The following is a 23,429-nucleotide window of genomic DNA, read 5'->3' as shown; positions in this document are numbered from 1 at the left end:
TCCAGACGCCATGTCAACAAAGCCCCCAGTGTTGCTGCGATGTAGGAGCTACAATGTCAGTCTGTCCGCTTAATTGCGAGTGGGATGAATGTTAATTTACTCAGTCAAGAACCCTCTTTGTAGCACTTTTATAGCCCAGAGGTGTAGATTTACATCTTAGGGATACAATGAGTTTTAGCTTGTGCTAAAAGGGGGGTGATAGGGCCCACATTCCTCGACCTCCCACTGCATATTGTTCTATTGTATATGAACACCTCTCTGCCAAAGAACAGCCATGGTCAGGGTAGGTGTCAGGGATGGGGGGGTTATCCTGACCTACAGCTGAACTTGAGCAAAAGGCAACACTCTATATTTGCTCAGTGTGCACGGTCGACTTCCCCGAGTAAAGGTGATATAACAGCGCACAACATACCTGTCAACTCAGCACAGTTTCGTCTGTAACGTGCCGTGGCGTGTGCATTTCTGGCTCTGTGAGTTTTGTTTTTAATCTCCGAAATGTACCTGCAGTGTTATACTGTAATGGACAAATTGAATTCCCATTTGAACAGTTCAGACGTTCTGCGACTTTCAGGGAGATCTACCTCACTAGTACAAAGTGTAGTACTGTGTAATTATAAGAGAGGCGGCCCTGGCCTCGGGGGATTGCTGCTAGATTTCACTAGAAAAGGTTCCTGTGCACTACATGAATATGCTCAAGAAATCCACCCCGCGTTTGTGTATTGGGCTGTCAAAAAATTAAATGAAAAGTCATTCTAATAGGTGACCCTTGGCCTAGTTCATATTTCCTGTCAATTATGAAAGTATGAAGTCATGCATAGTTATGAGGCATGGGCGGGCCTATTAAAATTCATAAATGATTTGTGTTTATACCAGGTTACTCTAAACCACTTAATTCCACGTGGTCATGTAGAACTAATGCCGCTCCCCACTGTATACCTTAAAAAGAGGCAGGTGCATTATGTTTCTCCAAAATTTTTATAATTTGATTTTCAGTATTACATAAAAAAAAACAAATTAACAAATCAGACTAGCTTTCTTCTTGTCTTAATATTGACAGCATGGGATTTAGCTACAGCGTTTTCATAATCAGTTGTTTGTTTAAAGCCAGGAGCTGCATTGGAACTGCATTTTCTCGCCAACTGCCATGACAATGGGCTAATTGTTTTCTGGTAATTATACCTTCTTCACCAGTAAACGTTTTGCAGACCTCTTGGGCTCTTATGTAACTCAGGTGTGTGTAATTACATTTCTTAAGGTCAACCTTTCACCAGGATGAATTAGTGAAATTGCATAGTTGACCACTTCAGGGCATGGATCCAAATGCAATTATCTTTGTTAATAGTTCTGCTCTTCAGTGGTAGAGGATGATTCGGAAAACAACTGATTGACACAAAGCATATGGAAAAATGTAAAAGTTCAATATCTCTGATTTTACGTTTTTCACATAAATGAAGTATCCCTCTTTACTCCAAATGAAGGACTGTGTTTTGGTATTTAATCCTGAGTGCCAGTGTAAATACTGGCTTGAAATACACAAACATTTGACTTGTTTTCTCTCACCGTGTGGGGCCTGGTGTGAGATATTGATCAGAGTATATCCTGGTCAATCAGACTAAATGATTGCCTATAAGCCCCCAGCCTCACCTGCTGGCTGGAAGGCATGAGGGGGATCCGGAGGAAACCGAATTATAGCAGCCTCGATATGAGCTGCCTGGCGACTGATAGTTCCCAGCAGTCTCATGGAACTGAGCAATGCAAATGTACAATAAACAGGGCCTAAACTGGTGGAGGTCTTTCAATCACACAGGGGCAATAGTTCAACCCCCGCCATGCATAATCCCAGCCTTGAAACCCCTGGGACTCCAGCCTCCAACCTGCTCAATGGCACAAAGATATTAGATAGCCATATGTAGATTCACTAGGTAAACAGACTCTCATGATAACACAATACGCTCTCTTTTCTACCAGGAATATATTTGAAGCTAAGTTCTGCTTTCTTCTGAGGGAAGGCTCAAATTGAAGGCTTAGCTTTGCGCCATCAATATTCGATGCAGCTGTTTGCTTTGTTTAACGTCCTTGATATATCTCTTGCTGAGAAGAAATTGGTATCTCTTCTTTGTGAATCAAGTGTTTGCATTATAGACCGAGCTGGACTGAAGAGAGGCTGATAGAGGGCCTGTTTAGGGGGCGTGAAGTGTGTTTATATGAATGGGAAAAAAGATAAAAAGCACTCTAAAATACAGGAAATTAATGTTAACAAAACAGTTATTTTTGGATGCTGCTTTAAAGGATCAAATCTAGTCTAACAAGCTAATGATTTAATTGACATCTGTCTGTAATTTATCGCAAATTATCCTCTGTGTGATTATGTCTTTACAGTATTTGACATTTATTGTTGATGTCTTCCCCCAATTTTTCAGTTCATGAGGTTAGTTCTTCCCTGGGATATGTTTACTCACTCAGTCATTCGCTCATACACACACACACACACACACACACACACACACACAAACACACACACACACATACTGAAAATCACTCACACACAACCACACGAGCTGATGTGGTTCTATCAGACCTGTATGAAAACGCGGTCTCTCTCTCTTTTTCTGACACACGCATCCACCAGAGAAGCCCATATGGAGACAAATGACACACACAGACACACACACACACACACACACACACACACACACACACATATATACAGCAGGAAGAGTGTCTGTCTATACGTGGGGGAGGGTGATAAGGGACAGAGGATAGGAGAATAGGATGGGGTGGAGGGGGGAGGTTGTGGGCTGTTGACAATGTTCTCCAGGTCTGTGTAACCCCCGCCTTCCTCCTCGCTCCCCTCCCTCGCCAGCGGCTCAGCGGTCCCAGCAGGAGACACTCCAGCCCCGGGAGAGGGCCCTTCCGGCCGGTGGGGGGCTCCGCGGGGGCGGGTGGCACAGAGAGAGACACGACATGGGCCACTTTAGGCTTGCATCACATGATCCATGTGAAAGGAGGTGGCTGATGAGGGGCTGACACTGATCATCCATTTCGCTCGTCCATTATGTCAGATAGTGTGAAGTGACAGGAGGAAGATGTTTTCAAAATCCAGTAGTTCAACCTCTTTTTGTTTGCAACCAATGTAGCAGAAGTAGCCACAGGAGTCCTGGGTAGGATATGGCTAAGTTGTTCTGAAATAGCTCTCCTCTGATGTGATTGCCAATTTTCTCACTTGTAATTGCTTTAAGAGTTGATATTTTTGAATTTTAAACCTATAACATTGATCTGTCCGAGCATTATATCTGCACATTTGTTGGTAATGATGCCTCTGAGGTACATTTTATTTTGTCATGGATACAGTGCTGTAATTAAGTGGCTCTCAATCCTGCTCCTCAGTACCGAGAGTGCTACTTGTTTTCAGTCCTGGTAGATAGTTAATTTCATTCAGCTGGTGTTCTAGGTCTAAATCAGTCCCTGATTACATGATAAAAATGAAAACCAGCAGGGCTCTGCATCTAAAAGGACCAAGAATAAGAACAATTGAAACTCACTGCGCAGTAGAAAGCAAAGCACAATGCAAATGAGACAATTTAAAGTAGCCAAGTCTGTCATTTTTCCCAATTCTTTGGTGGGTAAGCTGAAGGCATAAGAGCGAAGCTGGAGGCTGTTTGATTTGGTACTAAACACATGTGAGCCTGTTCAGAAATGTAAGCACTCATGAGTAAGAGATGATAATGATGGGATAATAGGAATCTATTAGTCCTTCAGTTTTTGAATGCCTAATAATTAGATTAATTGAATGACACTCATTTAGAGAAAATGAGGGACCCAGTGGTGTTAATTCAACCTGTGTTTCCAGATGCTCATTTCTAAACAGCTAAGTGAACTACCTAATCATAGCCCACCATCTGGGAATTCCCCTCCAAGGCAGCAATAGGAGATGGTGCCATAATATGTTTTAAAGACATCGACTGATGGTTGCCTGCAACTAAACATATTGGGGCTGCCGTTTTAGCCTCTCGAGCTAACAAATAGGGGGTAAAAGTGAGTGCCTTGATTATTAACTCCCTGTTCATTTAGGGAACCTAATGCTAATTTCCGTCTTTTATATGAAGGTAAATAAGGTCATTATGGCTGTGTTGATGATTAGCATATCTCACAGGTGTAATTCTCTGTAAGTATTGCTCTGAGACTCCTTCCCTTCAGTAAAAATCACTCAGTGCCTTGCCAACAAAGATGGGAGACTGACTAATTTATCCCCAAATTTGCACCATGTACAAAAAATCATGCAAATGAACTGGGTTCTCAATTGGAAGACACAGCATTTGGGTGACATTAATCAAAGAAAAATATGCAGACAAAGGTGACAGTAATCCCAATACTCATGCATAAGTGGCACAGCTGTGATTTCAGTCACTGTATAGTTGTACAGTACATGCAAGGATTGCAGCAAAAATGGAAATTCTATATATCATAAAACCACCTTCTCTCATTATTTTTATTTTAGCTCACATTGATCAAGTGGCTATGGACTTTTTTCACACTTAGGTGCTCATGCCTTCCAATTACAATAGCACAATTACAAGTATCTGTTGGTTTTTCCATTAGCACCTGAAGTTGGCAAGAAGAAAAAAAAAATTTCAGCTTGTCAAGAAGGAGGATATCTTGTTGAAAATGAGCGTGTAGTTTTGTAGATGAGATAAGATATAAGGTGCATGACAAAAGTTGACAGAATTCAAATAAATTCATGGTTGAACGCAGGAGACGTCCATCAAGATAAATTGTGCAGGTTCATATATGTTTTTCATTCTGGTTAATGAGGATTGATATAGACATGTGATAATTGTAATTATCTCCCACTGCCTCTTGCTCTCTACACATGTGCATCTTCATTAGCTCAGTTAGCCTATAGATATAGTATGACCATATACAATTCTTTGGAGTGTGAAATTTCCCAACAGTCGTCTATTCGTGTGCTTGGTATACGACTGTTGTGAGAGCGGTGCAGTGCCACAGCCCGAGCTCACCTAAGCTCTCGACTGAGTTGTAGTGCAACGCAGCCTAATCCCCCAACAGAGCCGTCAAGCCAGCCTGCAAACAGAGCTCACTGCTGGCTCTCTCTGCGTGGAGGGAGCAAACCAACATCATAACAAAGGGTGTTTATGGAAAAATAGATGCTGGCGCAGCCGACCAGAAAGGGCTTAGCAGTGATCATACCCCGCTCCCACCTTTATCCTTCACCGTTCACATTGAAATGCAAATATCAAGGCAGGGTTTCCACCCGCGTGCCACTCACAAATTGAAAAGCAGTTTTTATCTATGCAAATGCAAGCATGGTAATTGAAGTTAATCAATCAATGCTAGCTTTCACTAAAACCTTGAACATGATTGAATAAAGTAATTATCATTCAGGAGAAAATGATGAAGTTGTAGACAGCATGAACCTTATTAAAGGAGGATTTTGAGTCACAATGGCTTAATTTAGCCAGCAGCCCCCTCTGTGTCTCTCTCTTCTTCCTCTTGTCCCCTCTGTCTCTGTCTCTGCGTCTCTTTCTCACCCCTCGCTCTATCCCTCTGTTCTTCGCTCTCTGGCTCAATCTTGTGTGAAGCAGAATAGCTCACTGTTAAGAATATTTTAAGGCGGTGTGAAATATGCCCAAGTCAGACCACTTGTGGTACATGGCATGAGGCAACTTTCTGATGGAAGTATTTATTGCTTCTTTCGTGTTAGTTTTTTTTCTGCTACTGTCACATGAGGATACAATCACATTATGTGCTCTCTTTAAGACACCCCTGATACATCTACCACGCTATACTTACCTCAGCTGCTATGTTGCAAAAATAACTAGCAAAACGAACAGAAAAAGATTAAATTTCAAGTTAAAGTGCCAGTGGAGACATGTTAAATGCAGACCTTGAAGAACAGACCATAGTGACCCTCTCTGATTCACACTTGATGTATCTGTTCTTTGAGGGTAAAATGACACTTGTACATAATTGTTGAGGTTGGGGATAAAAAAAAAAGAAAGAAACGGTAGTGTCAACCAACCCCCACCCCCCAGCTTCCACCTGTCAGCCAAGACAGTGGTAATTGAGACTTCCAGTGTGCTGTGGCTGGCTACCTTACTGTCGCTCTCCTGGCTGCTCTCCTCATGGCAGGGCTAGTTAAAGGCCTCTTCGGTTTGTCACAGAGTTTAATATGCACCCTACATAATTATGCAGGATTCACAGTGCTATCAAACTGCAATTCAAATTAGTTCAGGATTAAAGGCACAGAACAGTACTGGTTCCTTAATTGCATTGTACTGTGCTGATCACATTCAAATACCCATTACTCATTCCCTCTGCGGAGCAATAAGTCAGAGGGATTAATACTGAGGCAGGTGACAGGGCCAAGCCATTAAAAGGCAGTTATGCAGAAAGCATGGCTGGTTTTATTCACGTTAATGAAATCAGCGAAATGAAACTGTAATAGATTTATCAAAGCTCAGATGGATTTGCAGTAAATCAGTTTGATTCAGGCAATCAAACTGGACAATGGAGATAGTTTTCAGCTACAGCAGTGGATATCAGGCAGCAGCATGTGAGAAGTGCTGATATTCTTCTTGTGAGGATTTGGTGAACACCCGTTGCCTAGGCCCTATTCCCAGAGCTGGGCCTGCTCATTTTTGTCAGCTAAATGGTGCCAGTGACTGATAAAACATACTGCCTTCCAGTTAAACACCATATTCTTCTACCCCCTTCTCTCATCCCACACTCTGTCTCTCTCTCTGTGCTCTCCTCTTGAATTTATGGACCGTGTGTTGCTGATTCTGGCTTGTTATACAGTGCACAAGCCCATGAATTAGAACCTAAATTCACTTACATCAAACGGATTAGTGTTGAAATCCATCCGTCTGAGCTCGTCTCATGGCACAGTGCTTCAAACTGGCTGTCCAAAACACACGGTGCAACATGGGCAAAACTCTAGAAAGAATAAAAATTGAAGAATTTAAAAAGAATCCTCAAATCAAACGCACTTTAGTACAATTTATCTAAAATAAATCAAAAAAAAAAATCAGACCTTAACACAAGTGAAGCGTGAGTAATTATTGAATCAATAAGTGACATTTTGCATTTAGCTGTACATACACTCTGTAGGCAGATACAGTGAGAGAATTACACCAGTTTTTTTCCAAGTCCTGCCTTACACTTTTTCAATGTAAAAATGGTTAAATGACCTGAGCTCAAACAACATTATTTTTAAATGTGTTCTTAATGAGTCGTCCACTGTACAGTATAAATTCCAATTACATCCAATTAACCCCAATCAGAAGCACCTCATCTCTAGCCTCTTTTTTTATTTAATGGTTCGCTGCGGCTTCAACCATTGATTAGGCTGAATGAGCAGCACCACTAAATGACCACCTTGAAGGAGACGGGAGCTGTTAGCCTTAATAGAGATAGTGTGGCTATTACACCTCTGTGTGCACAATGTCCCTCTTTTAACAGGCTAGATCAACTTTTATATTGGGGTCTGACGGGCCCCTATTCAGGTTGATTTTGACTTTAGCCCATTTGCTACGAGGGAAAATGTTAAGTAGAAACCTCCCATCCATGAACACCGGCCCATTATTTTCTAATTACGATGCATTTAGGTCCTCCAGTAGGCATGCATGATTATACATAACGCCTTTTGAATGTGTACACAATAGCAGTTATGAAGCCAAATGGCATTGTGTGAGTTTGTGAGATGTTTTACTCAAAAAATATATTCACCAAAGACAAAGTAGAAAGATAAAAAAGTGAGATGTGGAAAACTAAAAATATGCTTATAACAACTGGTCACTATTATTTATTGCAAAGACTGTTTCAGGCTGTAAGTGATCACAGCAGCTTACTTAATTTTTGCGTTGCTTTGCTCAGGATCAAGACAAGACTCTGGTCAACTGCATGAGAGAGACAATGAAGATTAGAAATAAAAGCATAAATCCATTCAACATGAAGTATCCTCGAGTGTTAAAACTGGCAACAGACGCTTGGATAAGCCCTCCCACATACTCAGTCTTGAGAATTTCTCTGTTTGTGTTCTTTTGAGGAGTTTGCATTGCATAATACCCACACGGCTAGCCACAACAATCTGTAGATTAAGCCCAACAAAAATATGCATTAGGACTCCCTGGCTTTACGAATAACAGTTTCCTAAGTGCATTCAAAATACAATTCCCTCATAATTTGAGCTTTGTTAAAAGAAAAACGGCGCTCGTCTCTTAATGAAAGCACCCATAGTCGACATTAGAAGTGGATTAACCAGAAGAGAACTAGAGATGCACAATAAGTCTTTGAAACAGCCTACATTTACAATAGTCACAGCAGAGCCAAACACATGAAGCCTTAACTTTGACAGTATGCATAAGAAAATAATTGCTTTATTTATGGATGGTATGAAATTAAGCACACTTAAAAGCCTGGCACAGTATGGTTTAATCAACCCCCTTGATTCATGCTCACAATTCACACTGCAACTGAAAGCAGGGCACATTAAATACATTCCCTTATTACTCTATAAATGCAAGTGGCCAAGCAGACAAAACCCAAGTGATAAATTAATAGTAATAAAAACACCAACTGCACGGACAGATACAGAAATTAAAAGCCAGCATCAAAAACAACACGCCGTTCAGCTTAATAAAATGCAAGACAATAACATTTCTCTAAACCAATCACATGCACCTTCTGTAGGATATTTAAACACATTTAATGTTGATTTGTATCTCATTTGGCATTGACTGAATTAATCTAATAAATATTTAGTATTTAGAGTCCTTTTGGGGTGGATAATGAACAGATTTTGATGGCAGTGAGTGAGGGAAGCAATAATTTTCCAATTATGTCTTGAAGTCCCCTAGCAAGAGCTGAAGAGATAAAGAGCCAGTTCACCCAAATCACAAAAAAACACACATTTCTTGTTTGCCCCTGGTGGTATCTAACCATGCAGATAGTTTTGGGTTTGAGAGTCAAGGAAAGCTTTGCCACTACCCCACCTCTATGAAGGTGAATGTAATTTTGTTAATGATGTCTGACCAATTGAAAACAGTAGGACTATTTTTCTTTTAGTAGAAAGTAGTTCCTATAAAAAACTGCTGTATTATGGTGGCAGGGATAAGGGTGGATATCTGTAGTTTAACATGTATTTCTAGTATTCTTTTTGATTTGTTTGAACCCTTTAATTGAAATGTAGGATTTGGAAGAAGTATGATGGTCGAGGGACCACAATGCTTCAGGGACAACGTTGCAAATTGACAAAACACAAATTATGAAACACATTCCCCAAATCCACACGTTTGGGTTGTCAAATGTGAATGTGTGTGTTTCTTTGTAAAGTGATATATGTTGTCTTTTCTTCATTTGCTTGTGTTTCCCTGAGCTGCAGGCTAAAAATCAGCCATCAAACAGGATATAGTACAGAATATTATGTTTTCAAGCATGACATTTTTAACAAATGGCACACTAGTACAATTAAAAAAAAACAATGGTGTGTATTTAATAAACAATATTGTTTATTTGCAACATTTTGTGCATATATACTGTAATATTTCTAGAATAATCCACAACCAATGGAAAACAAGTAAAGCATTACTCCACTGTTTGTGACTCACTGAATCACATCTGTATCATGCATGTAAAGCACAACATTAAAATAATTCTTGTTAGGACATTTAAGCTGTTACATTATTGAAAAATCAAAGTATGGTGTTAGATATAGTGTATATATGAGATATAAGTGTGATATATGTCATGTCACATGGACACAGACAGCATGATGTGTGTGTTAAGAGCTTCCAACACTATTCAATATTTTATTTATCCTTTTGAAAATATGATATTTTATACATTTTTCAAATATAAATGGAAAATAGCAAAATATGGCAGCATTGGAGAAAGTTTTTCTTGACTTAAGCATTGTATTTGCCCATTCCAATTCTGATGTCTCCTTCATATCTGGTAGTTATTTTATCAATGTTATGTGTCAGTTTGATGTATTTGTACATATAGTACACATCTTACATTTTACTTAAGTGGGTTGTTCAGATTCAATTCTAGGTCAAGTCCAGACTGGATCACGTCGTAGGTCCAGTTCAGGGTCTGTTTTGGCTGGTCAGTTGTCAGACATTGGCAGTGCAGTCCTGTGAAAAACCATGTCAACTTATGGACTTTCAAGAAAAACTGCCCTGTTTTCAGCTTTACAACAATACATTTTGATATATTTTTTTAAGTTCACGATTGTTATTTATCTTAATAAGTAGGAGAATTTCCTCAACCCATAAAGGAACATTTAATCTGTCAGGTTATCTGAGAAATTCCAAATCACCAAAATTGGAAAATCTTATCCAACGGCAAAATACTGTTTAAAATGGTATTTAAAAGCCTATTACACACACACACACACACACACACACACACACACACACACACACACACACACACACACACACACACACACTTCCTATGAGTTCCACATTCACTAGAGGTCAATAATTATATTATAAGAAAGAATTCAAAAAATTAACTGATCTATTCACCTTAGATTCATCACTTTTCACAGCGTGGTAAACCTCCTCTGGCTCGGTGGTACATTCTTCCAATTATACAGCAGCAGCATGATACTTGTAACACTGAGGGACATAAAGTAAGTATACAAGTTTCATCATTTAAAACTAGAAATTCAAAATCAAAGACTCTCCTAATTAGTTAGATTTCAACAGTATGTGTCATCACCATGTCAGAGACTTCCACATTTTAAACATGTCCCTGTACGGCTTTGGACATCTCATGCAAGTAAAACCCACTTATTACAATGACAGCCTATTGCTGATAAAGCACTGCACGGAGAAATAATATAAGACATGGCGCCTTCTCATAATAATTCACCTCTGCAAGGAGGATGAGAAGCCTATAGCCTCATATAAAAGTGTGACCATTTGGACAGTGACTAGAGTACATTCTGTCGGTCCATCTCAAATTTCAGAAAAAAATTGAGATACCCAAGACCTCCTGCTTCTGTAGCAAGGGCCTAATCTCTGGAGGGTCAATTACCATTCACTTTGGCTTGATCTTGTTTGTTTAACTTGACACAGTGAAGAAAGGCCTGACATTGACCAGAATCCGCTGCATTAATGTGTTTCATGTTCTGCATTCATCATTGTCACCGAGCTGGAGACGACTGCCAGTGTCACAAGAGGATGTGTTTGTGTGTGTAGTAAAGAGAGAAAGTGTGGAGAGCTTCAAGTCCAACTGAGATCACATTCAGTCCTCCCTTTTTGCAGTCAAAAACAGTGCCAACTTGTAAATGCATTTTAAATTGTTTTTTTTTTTGTTTTTTTTAAATTATTATTAAAAAGAAGAAGAAATTGTTTTGGGGGAAATATCAAAAAACATCCTTTTAATCTCAGTGGCTGGCAGTGTGAAACCGTTTAATCTCTTACACATTACATATTCTTTAAAAAAGTAAATACATTACTTAACTCATTACTCAACAGCAAAATTAGCTACATTACTCATTACTTTACTACCGTTACTCAGCTGGGCACCTTTTATGTTATAACGTCTGTGTTTAACATGTGTAGAAACAGAAAAAGAAACATTGTGGTTTAACAAGCAGACAGCCTGCAGTTTGGAGGAATTTACTGATCATCAACTTCTAGCTTAACATTAGTCCCGTCTTCACAGTGAAGCTGCATTGTGGTCACAACCTCCAAGTTGTGGAAAGTTGGACTTTCATTTCTCAATAATAATAATATAAACAATAATAATAATGTTGTAGTTATCATGATAATACAGATTTTGTTTCTCTCTGAGAGCTTTAAAAATGGGGGAAATATGTTAAGGTGGACTTAACAATAGATGATTAGAGGAAAACATGATAAAACACAGAAGTCTTCAATAAATACTTGCATATATAATTAAATACAACTGATTTATGCTTACATGTGCTACTCCTGTCAAAATTCACAAATCTGATAACCCTGACACTAAATGTAGTAATGTCAAAGCTGCACTCTTTCACTGCCTATAAAAACGTTGGTTGGTAAGACAGGTACGTCACACAATTGATGTTGGTTTCAGTACACCTCCCTTCATAACCAAGAATATTTATTATGAATTTATACCACATGGATTTGAATATAAAACAGGGCCAGTATGTACCTTAATATGACTACTTTAATATGAGTTTGCAAAGAGGCTTATAGATCTTACTGGAAAAGTAAAAATATACCTTCTATAGGTAAAGTGGATGAAGGAGATGACGTTATGTATGGCAAAATTACATACTGTGAAATAAGATACATTTAAGGAAATATGGGATTTCTTAAGAGGGAAGATAATGGGAGATAGAGTAAGGTGGTAGATATAGATAATTATGATCTTAAAGAAGAGTAATTCATGTAGAGAGCCATACTTATGTGGGTTAGGGTTAGGGTTAGGGTTAGGGTTAGGGTTAGGGACTTTGTTTTATTCATATCTGCATACCTGGAGAAATGTGTTTTAAAAGGAGTAGTAGTTTAATGCAATTTATGCTAAGCTAACCAACATTATTCGGTCATTTAGTCTAATTTTATTAGTATAAATTTTTCTAATTTGAGGTACATTGTGAATTTTTTTCCTGTGAAATGTAAAGTTTCAGGTCAGATATGACGACCATATTCCATGTTACCTTTTCACTCTTCAATCTAAATGGGTCAGATATTAGCAATCTAACATTAGCTTTGTCAGTTGGTTCATTCAGCTAGCTTAAACAAAAGTTCCTCCTGGCAGTTAGTATAAGTGTAAATATTTAGTTGATATTTTAGTTTTTTAACATTTTCAAATATTTAGTTTTAATTTATGACTTGTAGGAACTATTTTGAATCTCCTCTTAGTAAACACTTATGTTATAACTCGGCTAAGTTTGAATGAATGAACTGCTGGTGCGAACGGCCCAAAGCTCCTCCAAACATTTTAATTACTTTTCGAAGACATACAGTGTCAATTCCATTAACAGTTTTTGTCAGTGGCAAAGTTTATTGCTACTCTTTTTAGTTGACTTTCTTGCAGTACATCTTGAACTATGTCAATGCGTAGGTGGAGGAAATATTAAAGTAGGTTAATAACACTTTAAAACTTTTTGAATATGTATGTTTCAATATGTGCTGTTTCATTTCTATAACTTTCTCAGGTTTGGCCAAAAGAACTATGGCAACAGCGTTTAGCAGGGAGACAGAATACGATCAACAGCAACATGGATGTGCTGTTCCAGCCAACATCTGGGGTGTTGTTATAAATCCTACAAATCAGTCTGAATGTCTGAGTGTCATGGTTACTGAGCTAAAAGAGGATCATCAGCAGAGGGCTTCTATTAAAGGTGAGAAATCTAAAACCTCTCCACTTCTCATAAAGGCACACCAGAGAAACAACGCCAACTGGTAATAATCAGATCTGAGCATGTTTACTCTCACATACACACACGTACACATACACACACACATGCAGAGTGTGTGTACGGCTGATGTGAGGTGTCCATATATGATATATTAATGAGTGGCAAGTTGGGTGTATTGAAGCTACATACATGGATATACTGTATCTACATACCATGATGATGTTGCAACTTTAAGAGCAGTGTGCATGTAATCAAAAAGAGAGAATTAAAATATTTCATCAGATTTTCACAAACAAAAACACAAAACAGGCAGCATGGTACCAACAGTAAAAGTCTGTGTCTGTGACTACATTTTCATGAACCTGAGCCTCACAGATGTCAGTTCGCTGCTCAGAGCAGATTTTGTTTTTTGGTGCTATGAGGCTGCTGCCGGCTCCTCCTGCAGGGTTTCAAGGGAAGAAGGAAAGCTATTCATGGTCACTTCATTTGACAAGTATTTATTTGTGCTAATATATGACAGTTTGAAAGATGCCTTTTTTCTAAACCTGCAATAACAAATTTTTTGGCCAGCTGGGGGCAGTGGAAACAAGCTGTCAACACAACACTGACATATTATCACCTTTTTTAGACCATGTCCACAATAAGCTAAATTCGTAAACACATCTTTTCCTCTCTGTTTTGGTCCTCTGTCCAGACTAAAACAGCATTTTCTCCCCTGGATACAGAGCTTTTCCAAAATGGCCTCCTGATGCCGGCAAGGCATTGTAGTTTGTACGAGTAAAACAGTTTTGTAGAAACACTGTCATATTGATGACAAAACAGATGGTGGCAGTAGTGCAGCATTCCATTGTTTTTCACTGACATTTCATTGAAAGACAAAGAAGAAGAAACACGACAATAACAACAATGGCGAACAGCTTCATGTGAGTGTTGTTCTCTTTCTTGTATATTTTGATAGCTGGTTTAGAGTCGCTGAAAATGTTGTAATCTGCTTGCAATAAACAAAATTTCAGGAAGTCGCCACGGAAACAGAAATTGTATACTGTTTCTTCTTCGCTGGTTTTCTGTGGTTAACTTGCTCGTCTGGCCTGTCTGTCCAGTTGGTCTTCACCGTTTACCTACAAGGCTAGCAAAAATTAGAATACCCTGGAGATTTTCTTTTTTGCTGCATCTAGTTGCAGGCTTAATTACTTATTTATTGGTGGGCTACAGAACTTTGCAGTAAATACATTAATATGTGTGACATTTGAAAGTAAGTTTAAAGTATTTTAAAATATTTAGCACTCTGGGACTGGTGAATAGAACCCAAGACATGTGGGCAGATACACTTTGGAAAACTCAGAAACTGACTGAATATAACAATATATAGGCCAAATAACAGAAAACTACACAGCTCACAGATCTAGAGAAAAGTAACATGAACAGGGTATTTCTACTGTTTATCTCCCGATCGTTGCGACAAAAGAAGAAATAGTTGCTGCTGTGATAACTTTACAGAGTGGTAAAATGTGATTATATGTGATATTATGGGCCGCTGTGCAGTGTTTTAGCATCTGCTAAGTCTTCAGATTTATAGATCTGTTTACCCAATCTGGACTTCCTGGATCGCATTTCATGTTCAGTATATACATGAAGTAACAAGGCCCCCATGAACATAGCCCCCTGCATAGTTTTAATATCTGAATCCCTGCAAATGAACCAAGACAGAAATGCAGGTTGAAAAACAATAAGCTAAAAGACACAAAAGCTAAAAGAGCTACGCAAAACTGCAGAGTCAGGTGATCATTTTCTGTGGGTTCATCACTACAAGCGACCTCTCGCATGTACAAGTTGTCATATGATCCATTGTTAATGTTAAAGTATTTATTATTGCTGCTTTGGTGCCATGAGTGTCTTTCTAGAACTGCTATAGGGCTCATTATTTTAGGTTTTTGTTTTACAAAATGGAATTTATCAGCTTTTGAATAAAAGAAAATCAAATATCTGTGTATCTAGAGATAGCATTTGCAATGCATATTTAAAACCTCCAAAGCAAAGAGTAGTTTCCTGCTCACAAAGGTGCTGTAAGGAATGCAATGACAGCAATCAGACGTATATCTGGGCTGCACCTTATTAAGGAGAGAATGACAGGAAGGGCAAGGTTTCAACTAAGCTCAGCAGAATCAAACTGTATCAAAAGTACTGCAAGGTAGAGTGCTAATAATAGACTAGTACAAACAAAACTCCCGACAGGAATAGAAAGATCAAAACAATGCCTATTTAGTGCTCACGCAGGCAGTGTGAATGGCTTTTGTGTGGCGCTTATTATTGCAATCTCAGTGTAGCAACGGTACAGAGCAAATCTCAGTAATTAACCTATGGTAATGACAAAAGCCAATTTATGGCTCTTAAAGATCAAATGTATCTCGGTTAATGTGAGGTCAATCTAATGCATGCGCGGGAATACCAGAGCTGGAATTGAAGTAGCTGGTTGGGGAGAGGTGTACTGGGATTATTGCCAGTGTGAATAGTGCTGTCAAAAACATCCATAATAAACAGATAGTAATGCACAAGCTGGTGTCAGGCTTAATTTGATACAGTAATAGTTCACATTGTGCATACATTTGTCTACTCAATCATTAGTCTTTATAAACAGTGTTGATGTTAACAAAAGACATAACAATATGACAGGCTAAATTGTAGATTTTCGGCCTGTGTTCACTATTGGATATGTCAGTTTTGAATATACAGCCCAGTAATAATAACTATTTCTATAGCCCTTTCCAAAAGCAAGTTACAAAGTGCTTTACTGAGACATAAAACGAAGAAACACCAGATCAAAATGAAATAAATATAATTAAATTCTGAAATAAGATTAGAAATAGTACAGTAACAAATGAGTCTTCTGCTCACTTTATTTTGGGTTCCTTGCCCTGAGCTGCCTTAATGTTCAGGAAGCCCAGCACCATCTGCTGCACTGGCTGTGTATACTCCTTAACAGCATAATCACTTCTTCCACTGCAGCAACTTAATGATCCTTAACCCGGAGCTTCCTATTGACCTCATGCATTTCAGCAACAAGTGCTACGACGCCGTTATTTTCTCTTTTAACTTGTTGTGTAGATTGACTTTTGCTACTTGTGATCACCTTGCATTTGCATTTGATCAAATATCTGACCAGTTTCTTCTACAGCGGTACTACTTAGATCAGTTCTCTAGCACTGTGCTGGGATCAGCTGGTCGTTTTACTGTTATAATTGTCATGGTGACACACATTTTTAATATGTGTTTATAAGAATATGATATCATAATAGAATGTTTCTTCATCCAAAACAGAGTGCAAAGTAACAAGCTGATTATTCAAAATTATAGTATTGATAAAATATGTCTTATATACTACATACAGTATATAGGTGAAAAGTTTTAATTCATGTTGATAAATCACCTGCCAGACCAACGAGCAAATATCAACTGGTTTAGTGATCATTTGTGAAGAATGCAAATAATGTCTATAATTTAATAATCTGGATCATCATAGATAAATTGAGTCCAAGCTCTTGCAATTTTTTAGAAACATCAAGCTGCTGCTGCACCACAAAGTAAGCTACCTCAGCTTGTTGTAAGCTAGTTAGCACCAAAGATCGTCTTTTTCAATTCGATATCTGCTTTGGATGTGGTGGTGTCAGGTCATACGACCTCCTCAAAAATGTGCACTCCCAAATGAGTCCTTTGACTTGTATTTACTGTAGCAATAGCAGCAGCAGCAGCAGCAACGGGGAGTAAAAAGACAAACTGGAAATGGAACAAATGAGAAAATGGGCCACATAAGGTCAATTCTCTTAACTTTTGAGAACCTGTGAAACTTTGGTGTTCGGTTCTGTCTTGTGTTTCCACTGTGTTTGACAAACCAGAATGTTTTGGATATACATCAATAGTAATATAGTGCTGTTACCTGAATGTTACTGGAGAACACAGAAGGTACATTAAACTAATGGCATACTCCCCAACACTATGCATACAATCTACTGTTATATACAAATGTATTAAAAGGCATCAAAACAAACATGTTGCATATTATGATTCAGAACATTGCTTGTGCATTGAAACACAGGTACACAGAAACATCCTGCTTTATTAATGCCGTGTTGCCTCTGCAGATGTACTGTTACATTGATAGCCCAAGTACCCACAGCCTCTTTACCACTTACTTAAACACGAATAAATGGAATGAGTTGTGGAAAACAATGCAAACTTACAACACATCTGCTTGACCAATCATGGTTGACATTACTGTCAGAAACCCCCCATGAGTAGCTGGAACTTGCATTTTGTACCACCCCCTGAGTAGAGCAATTTAATTCCAGGAACTTTCCCGCAAAGTGTAAACAGAAACCTAACCTATGACAATGATGACACGTTAGAGATGTAATGCTTAGGATTTAAATCCTGGTTAATTTGGAAACACCTATGGTTGCTCCATCATAGAGATTCAGGGAAATGAGGACTCGCGCAAAACAACATATATCACAAGCTTCCTACAGCTTTTCAAATAAGCATGATTTCTATCTGAACCATTTCTAATGCTTGTCTCTGAGTCAGACTGAAAGTAAACACAGCAGTTATACAGTCTTCTAATGACAGATTATCCCGTCATTGCTTTTAACAACTTCTTAGAATTTGCTACCTTGCTGAGAAGTTGGAAATGTAACGCCTGCCCCTGCAACTCTTTGTCTAACAGCTCACTGTGGCTGCTCCTTGTTTCATTACTTCCTGCAACATTTAAAAGTCATCTGCTGTCAAAAAAAAGGCCTAAAATGACTGTTGTTTTGTAGATGCTATTTTTGATGCACAGATAGGTAATTTGAATCCAGCCAAGGAATGGCGGACTCTGCCACCAAGAATAAATTCTACTATATAGACTATATAATTACTGAATGTAAATACACTGAATGGCTATTGCTAAAAAATAGACATTTTTTTTTATCCATGGATCACTTACAAAGGGTCCTAAATGCTGGTTCAAAGCTTTTGACCAGGTCCCCTAATAGGTCTCTCTTATATTGGCTTCCCATCACTTCCCTACTTTTAGGGCTCTCCATGATCAGGCACCTGTCTACATTAGTCAGCTACAGCACTGCAGCCCTACATCACCCGTAGACGTCTGATCAGAACTTGTTGGTTGTTACTTGCTGCAAAACTATGGAGATGGTGCTTTTGAAGTTGTAATTCCTATACATTACAAATCACTGCATTTGTATTTTAATTTTTTTTTTATTGCTATTATTTTCTACTCTTCTCATGTCTGTGACATCTGCTCTACTTTTTGTGGGTTATATGAGCTTGACCACTTCCACTGCCTCTGTAGGTAGAGGCCAGATGTTGGGCCACCTGGACATAGCAACAGACAAAACAGGCATTAGTTATTCAGCCAGACTCCAAACAGAGCCTACTGACAGATCATGGCTCCTGGGGAGTTATGCTGCATTTAAATAGCACCTTTTGATATTAGATCAATACGACGGATTAACAGTCAAGTCACTCATGGGCAGATGCTGCAGGGAGACAGCATGCTTTGACTGTGATACATTATGTGCCAGAACTAAACAAAGAAGTTATTTCAATTCCAATGGTTTTGTTACTTTTTTCACAAAAGGTCAAGCGCTGTCAAAAATATCAGCATATTGACCTTTTTAAACATTCCAGAAACATTGGGATCATAGATTATGCTTTCTTCCCCTCTTTCTCACTAAGAAAGGGTTAAAACTCATTCACACCAAAGTCGCAGGGGGCTGCAACTCTCTGTGCTTGTCATTTGCAGGTCATTGTACAGTTCATTTGAAGTCTAACATGGCATTGAGTGTCCTGGTGATAAGTGTGAATTGTCAGGAGGACAGAGACACAGTGCAGGATGACAGCAAGCTCTGTTACTACTTGAGTAGATCCATTCACGTCTCACACACCAATGGCTCATTCCCTCACTAACACCTAAGACAGTTTGCTGAAACTTGTCAAACATTGTTATGTGTTTGGATCTTTGTATCGTATTTTATCTGGGCACGGACTGTTACGAGACACACACCTGTCCATTGTCAGCTTCCAACTCTAGCCTCTTGCAGAAAGTTTTCTGAGGCTGCTGCGGCATCTGGCTTGTCATTATCTACTGCAAGATATTAAGAAACATGTTTCTTGCTTTAATACTTCATGGCTTACAGTGCTTAAAGGATATATCTGGTGATATTCTATATTTTTCTTATTGTCAACAAATCCAATAAAAAAGACCAAAACCAACAATGAACTGATCCCACAAATAAGTATTGTGTGTGCGTCCAAAGCCTGATATAACTTATTCCTCTGTGCCGTAGACTTCCATTGTTGTCCAAAAACTATTAGGAACACATAAGTGAGCCACACCGTAGTTCCTTTATTATGATGAACATGGCTACTGTTGTTTGAGTCAGGTATGTTTACCATGTTCACCATCTTAGTTTAGTGTGTTAGCATGCTAGCATTTGCTAATTAGCACTAAACACAAGGTTCAGCTGAGGCTGGTGGGAATGTCAGTAGTTTTGTTGGTATTTGGTCATAAACCAAAGTACTTAACAAATTTAAATTTTCACCCGATGATGGTGCTAGATGAAAAGTCAGGGAATCACCAAAGCTATTACAATTCGTCCTAAGGGGGACATGAATGGGTGTACCAAATTTCATGTCAATCCATTCAAAAGTTGTTGAGACATTTCACTCAAAAACACAAATGTCAACCTCATGGTGGCACTAGAGGAGGAAGTCACGGGATCACCAGAGTCAGTAAGAATCATCCTCTAGGGAACATGAATATCTGTACAAAATTTCATGGCCATCAAAGAGTGGTTGAGATATTTCAATCTGGACCAAAGTGATGGACCGACCAACAGAATGACTTTGCTAGAGAGCCACACCACTAACATGTCTAAAAGGAACACTGTCCTTGTCACTTTCTTTGCTGACTTGATTTTCATACAAATATAACCTGTACCAGAAAACAAACACACACACCAGGACAATATTAATGTGTTGACCAGAGAATTTGCTGACAATTATTGCATATGCCAGTTTAAGTCTCTCTCTATATATATAGGTACCCTATAAGCAAAGTGTTTCTCATACACAGTGTTGTCCCTCCTTCCACTAATAGTGGTAGATATTTACAGGGTTAGAGACTTTTATTGACTATTACAAGAGAAATGAACATGGCCTAGAGAAGGACACCTGCATCATACAGAAAGTTTTGTAAGGATGAGTTACATCCTTTATCTGACTTTGAATCAGAACATATTAAGAGAGATCAGTACTGCAGTCTAAAAAAAGTCTGAAAAGTTTTAAATATTTTTCATAAAGAAATTTTCCAAAAAATGATCAGTATCATTCACCTTGGCTCGGTCACATCTGTTAATATGTTTCTCTTTAAACCCATTTTGATATCTATCAGCTATCTCCAAGCCTGCATTTTTAATTTTGAGATGCAAGAAAAGTTGTTCTGGTCTGACTATGAGCTTCATTAGATCAAAACATTTTTTATTGGATTGGTTATGCAGGTACCCTCCTTTAGGCAGCAGATTAGGGTTTGTTTGATTTAGTGCAACCTTTGACATTGTTGAACATACAATTTTACCTAATTGTGTAGGACTCCTGGGTTGAGATCGAAGATACTGAAAAATGTATATAGACATACAGTTAATATAAATGAGTGATAAATAATTTAGTGTCTAATGCAGTTATGCAATCTGAATATGGTTACCATCATTCCTTATACTACAGTATATACACAAAAGTGTACTTTCTCATTCAAGAGACACAACCAGTCACCATGGTTTACACAACTTTCCACCGTTTGCCCCGAAACTAGTTTGTTCAAAAATAAACTGAAGGAAACAACTAGTGCCAAAAGAAACACAAATGTAGACAGTCATCATTGTTATAACACGTCATTTTTTGAGGTCATATGTTTATATTCACTGTATGTGTCTGAAAGTCCCCAGTTTAGTACATGGGTCACAGCCTAGAGAATCAGTCAAAATCATTTCAGTGCACTGGAAGTTTAATAAGTATTTTTGTGGGTGATGTCATGGTTTTGGGGTGGGGATTCATTTTCTCCGACAAGTCTGTCGGTCAAGTCATTTTTTCCGAGGATACAGGTAATGTTCAGAATTGACATTCATGGCAATTTTACTGAAATTGCTTTCAATTGATAATATTAACAGATTTTGAACAAAAGTAGTCAATACAATAGTTTTAGCCATGCATTAACAAACAGTCGGACTAATCATGGATGGTCAGCAGTTCACTGTCACGTGTCAACATTGTTCTGCCTGCAGATTGACAGAGTGTCCTTGGAGTTGGGCTTTATGACTAGAGGACAAAAAGCACTCCAGGCTGCCAAGACATCTCCTCCTGTCTCAGACAAACAGCGGGGACAGGCATATTGGCAAACATAAACATGTGGACACCTACAGTACAAAGACACACACATCCTGCAGATAACAAGTGTGTGTGTGTGTGTATGTGTGTACATGCATATTGCTGAAGTGCTACAGAAGGGAAATAAACAAGCTCCAGCTGCTGCTTCTCAACAATCCACTTTTTCTTATATCGTAGTGACATATAAATAATTAAATATTAATGCGCTATTGTGTATTGATTGAAAAAATACCTGCCACTATAATGGGCCGGTTGATATTTCTGAATCAAACAATGACAAACTCGTTATCAAAGGGCATTTTTTAAACATTTATGACAACTGAGTAGCTGTGGAGCAGAAGGCCTCACATGGGCAATAAAAAGCACATAGATGAAGACAATGCTCATTTATAGTTGTTCAAAATGAAAGTTATGCATGATAAACAACGTCTCTTGAGTTGTATTAACCTTGGAAGACCTGGCACAATAGATTCAACAGTCCAATTGATTATTTTGATGGGTGAAAAGGTTCAACTAACACTTCTCCTGAATGCTTACAAGTCAGTACAGTGTGTTGAATGAAGACAATAAAGCCTAGCTTGTAGAATTTTAATGTAAATTACCACAGTGAACAAAGGAGAGGAGTTCCTGTGGACATGAGGGCTAAACGATCGGACTGGAAACATTCAGTGAAAAAAAATGTGTTTCATTCTTTAATTCCAGAGGCAGAGTGAGCCTCACCATGCCTCCTTTGTTCGGCTGACTCATGGATGGGGAATGGAACTGTTGTGTGCTGTGGAAAGTTTTCACCATGAAAACAGAAAGACAGTCCACTCCAGGCTGCAGGAGCTGAACAAAGAGAGTCTTTAAACATGCCAGTCCAGTCAGTGGATAGTCCAGTACGGAGTCAAACTGAGTACAGTGGAGTAGGGATCTACTGCTTGACATGCAGAGACTCTGGTGTGACTGTAAGAAGCCATGGAGACCCTTCTCCCTTCAGGGAAGGACTGGGGGAGACACTGGCTGTCCACTGTGGGGGCCAGCAGGTCTTCAGAGGTGTCACCTCCACACAATGTGACAAACCCCTCTGGTATGACCCTTCTTCACACCCCCTATCCCCTTTCCTTCCACGTTCTTAGACAAATGAGTGAAGACCCCGACCCAGGCGCTACCACAGGCAAGGACGGAGACTGCGTGGACTCCGCCAGTCACGGCTTCTCGCTCCATCACTTCACACTTATATCCCCCCTGCGCTTTTCTCCGTCCCCTTCCTTTTTTCTTTTTTTCTCAGGCTTCAGGCTCTCACTGCTCATTTTGTGACTACAGGACTTTTACCAGGGTCTCGCCCAGACATACGCCACATGTCACCCTGCCGTCCGTGGCCACACTGCCTGAAGGCAGATAGTAGTCTGAAGCTTGAACTGGAGAAGCACTGTGACAGATTCCCAACAACCCTTCCTCTGTCTTATTCTTTATCTCTTACTCTGTTTATATCCACCTTTATCTCTCTTTATCTCTCATGTGTGTATCAAACTATCTGTAACTGTCCTCTCTTGTGCGCTTTACTGTAGATTAAATGGATTATGTCCGCTTACTTTTTCTCAATTTTACTCCTTTAGCATAA

The 23,429-nt window shown here is 38.9% G+C and overlaps 1 protein-coding gene across 7 annotated transcripts in view; it reads right to left on the bottom strand.

Annotated features, from left to right (window-relative positions):
* The window catches only part of LOC137192607 (glycerol-3-phosphate dehydrogenase, mitochondrial-like), a 124,725-nt gene that overhangs the window by 1,645 nt on the left and 99,651 nt on the right, over window positions 1-23,429 (bottom strand). For all 7 annotated transcript variants that reach the window (XR_010930593.1, XR_010930591.1, XR_010930592.1 and 4 more), the window contains 4 exons: window positions 10,554-10,646; window positions 10,039-10,157; window positions 7,872-7,919; window positions 6,857-6,957 (listed from right to left, as the gene is read on the bottom strand). The gene's annotated coding sequence lies outside the window, so the exon portion shown is untranslated. The remainder of the gene's footprint in view (window positions 1-6,856; window positions 6,958-7,871; window positions 7,920-10,038; window positions 10,158-10,553; window positions 10,647-23,429) is intronic.

This window comes from Thunnus thynnus, chromosome 11 (assembly GCF_963924715.1).
Source record: "Thunnus thynnus chromosome 11, fThuThy2.1, whole genome shotgun sequence".
NCBI classification, from domain to species: Eukaryota; Metazoa; Chordata; class Actinopteri; order Scombriformes; family Scombridae; genus Thunnus; species Thunnus thynnus.
This window is presented reverse-complemented; position numbering and strand designations above follow the sequence as displayed.